This window comes from Fundulus heteroclitus, unplaced genomic scaffold (genome assembly GCF_011125445.2).
Source record: "Fundulus heteroclitus isolate FHET01 unplaced genomic scaffold, MU-UCD_Fhet_4.1 scaffold_680, whole genome shotgun sequence".
NCBI lineage: Eukaryota > Metazoa > Chordata > Actinopteri > Cyprinodontiformes > Fundulidae > Fundulus > Fundulus heteroclitus.
The window spans coordinates 13,573-16,965 of record NW_023397122.1 but is presented as its reverse complement, the minus strand read 5'-3'; positions in this window follow the sequence as shown (position 1 = coordinate 16,965).

Sequence of the window (3,393 nt, the reverse complement as noted above, 5' to 3'; positions counted from 1 at the left end):
AGTGAATTATAACCATTACATTCTTTCAGTGGCCTTTTGCATTAGAGCAGCAAAAAAGACTTATTTAGGTGTCAGAAGGACCAAATTAGGTCTCCCCACAAGGTGTAAGCAGTGTTTCCACACACCTTAGCTGTTGGACATGTTCCTTCTGTTTTAGCGCCCAAATCGTCTGAATCATGTTAAATATGAATTTACTGAGTTTAAACAGTGTTCTGCTGTTAATAATGACCGGGCAAAGTAGAATGTTCATTTGCAGCATATTTGGCATCAAATTTCTGCCTTTCTGAGCTGTGAGAAGTGAATTATAACCATTACATTCTTTCAGTGGCCTTTTGCATTAGAGCAGCAAAAAATGACTTATTTAGGTGTCAGAAGGACCAAATTAGGTCTCCCCACAAGGTGTAAGCATTGTTTCCACACATCTGAGTTGTTGACATGCTCTCTTCTGTTTTAGCGCCCAAATCGTCTGAATCATGTTAAATATGAATTTCACTGAGTTTAAACAGTGTTCTGCTGTTACTAATGACCGGGCAATTAGAATGTTCATTTGCAGCATATTTGGCATCAAATTTCTGCCTTTCTGAGCTGTGAGAAGTGAATTATAACCATTACATTCTTTCAGTGGCCTTTTGCATTAGAGCAGCAAAAAAGACTTATTTAGGTGTCAGAAGGACCAAATTAGGTCTCCCCACAAGGTGTAAGCAGTGTTTCCACACACCTGAGCTTGTTGACTGCTCTCTTCTGTTTTAGCGCCCAAATCGTCTGAATCATGTTAAATATGAATTTCACTGAGTTTAAACAGTGTTCTGCTGTTAATAATGACCGGGCAAGTAGAATGTTCATTTGCAGCATATTTGGCATCAAATTTCTGCCTTTCTGAGCTGTGAGAAGTGAATTATAACCATTACATTCTTTCAGTGGCCTTTTGCATTAGAGCAGCAAAAAAGACTTATTTAGGTGTCAGAAGGACCAAATTAGGTCTCCCCACAAGGTGTAAGCATTGTTTCCACACATCTGAGTTGTTGACTGCTCCTCTTCTGTTTTAGCGCCCAAATCGTCTGAATCATGTTAAATATGAATTTCACTGAGTTTAAACAGTGTTCTGCTGTTACTAATGACCGGGCAAGTAGAATGTTCATTTGCAGCATATTTGGCATCAAATTTCTGCCTTTCTGAGCTGTGAGAAGTGAATTATAACCATTACATTCTTTCAGTGGCCTTTTGCATTAGAGCAGCAAAAAAGACTTATTTAGGTGTCAGAAGGACCAAATTAGGTCTCCCCACAAGGTGTAAGCATTGTTTCCACACATCTGAGTTTGTTGACTGCTCTCTTCTGTTTTAGCGCCCAAATCGTCTGAATCATGTTAAATATGAATTTCACTGAGTTTAAACAGTGTTCTGCTGTTACTAATGACCGGGCACATAGAATGTTCATTTGCAGCATATTTGGCATCAAATTTCTGCCTTTCTGAGCTGTGAGAAGTGAATTATAACCATTACATTCTTTCAGTGGCCTTTTGCATTAGAGCAGCAAAAAAGACTTATTTAGGTGTCAGAAGGACCAAATTAGGTCTCCCCACAAGGTGTAAGCATTGTTTCCACACATCTGAGTTTGTTGACTGCTCTCTTCTGTTTTAGCGCCCAAATCGTCTGAATCATGTTAAATATGAATTTCACTGAGTTTAAACAGTGTTCTGCTGTTACTAATGACCGGGCACATAGAATGTTCATTTGCAGCATATTTGGCATCAAATTTCTGCCTTTCTGAGCTGTGAGAAGTGAATTATAACCATTACATTCTTTCAGTGGCCTTTTGCATTAGAGCAGCAAAAAGACTTATTTAGGTGTCAGAAGGACCAAATTAGGTCTCCCCACAAGGTGTAAGCAGTGTTTCCACACACCTTAGCTGTTGGACAGCTCCCATCTGTTTTAGCGCCCAAATCGTCTGAATCATGTTAAATATGAATTTCACTGAGTTTAAACAGTGTTCTGCTGTTAATAATGACCGGGCAAGTAGAATGTTCATTTGCAGCATATTTGGCATCAAATTTCTGCCTTTCTGAGCTGTGAGAAGTGAATTATAACCATTACATTCTTTCAGTGGCCTTTTGCATTAGAGCAGCAAAAAAGACTTATTTAGGTGTCAGAAGGACCAAATTAGGCCTCCCCACAAGTTGTAAGCATTGTTTCCACACATCTGAGTTGTTGACTGCTCTCTTCTGTTTTAGCGCCCAAATCGTCTGAATCATGTTAAATATGAATTTCACTGAGTTTAAAACAGTGTTCTGCTGTTACTAATGACCGGGCATAGTAGAATGTTCATTTGCAGCATATTTGGCATCAAATTTCTGCCTTTCTGAGCTGTGAGAAGTGAATTATAACCATTACATTCTTTCAGTGGCCTTTTGCATTAGAGCAGCAAAAAAGACTTATTTAGGTGTCAGAAGGACCAAATTAGGTCTCCCCACAAGGTGTAAGCATTGTTTCCACACACTCTGAGTTGTTGACATGCTCCCTTCTGTTTTAGCGCCCAAATCGTCTGAATCATGTTAAATATGAATTTTACTGAGTTTAAAAAGTGTTCTGCTGTTACTAATGACCGGGCAAGTAGAATGTTCATTTGCAGCATATTTGGCATCAAATTTCTGCCTTTCTGAGCTGTGAGAAGTGAATTATAACCATTACATTCTTTCAGTGGCCTTTTGCATTAGAGCAGCAAAAAGACTTATTTAGGTGTCAGAAGGACCAAATTAGGTCTCCCCACAAGGTGTAAGCATTGTTTCCACACATCTGAGTTTGTTGACTGCTCTCTTCTGTTTTAGCGCCCAAATCGTCTGAATCATGTTAAATATGAATTTCACTGAGTTTAAACAGTGTTCTGCTGTTAATAATGACCGGGCAAGTAGAATGTTCATTTGCAGCATATTTGGCATCAAATTTCTGCCTTTCTGAGCTGTGAGAAGTGAATTATAACCATTACATTCTTTCAGTGGCCTTTTGCATTAGAGCAGCAAAAAGACTTATTTAGGTGTCAGAAGGACCAAATTAGGTCTCCCCACAAGGTGTAAGCATTGTTTCCACACACCTGAGTTTGTTGACTGTTCTCATTCTGTTTTAGCGCCCAAATGGTCTGAATCATGTTAAATATGAATTTCACTGAGTTTAAACAGTGTTCTGCTGTTAATAATGACCGGGCAATAGAATGTTCATTTGCAGCATATTTGGCATCAAATTTCTGCCTTTCTGAGCTGTGAGAAGTGAATTATAACCATTACATTCTTTCAGTGGCCTTTTGCATTAGAGCAGCAAAAAGACTTATTTAGGTGTCAGAAGGACCAAATTAGGTCTCCCCACAAGGTGTAAGCAGTGTTTCCACACATCTGAGTTGTTGGA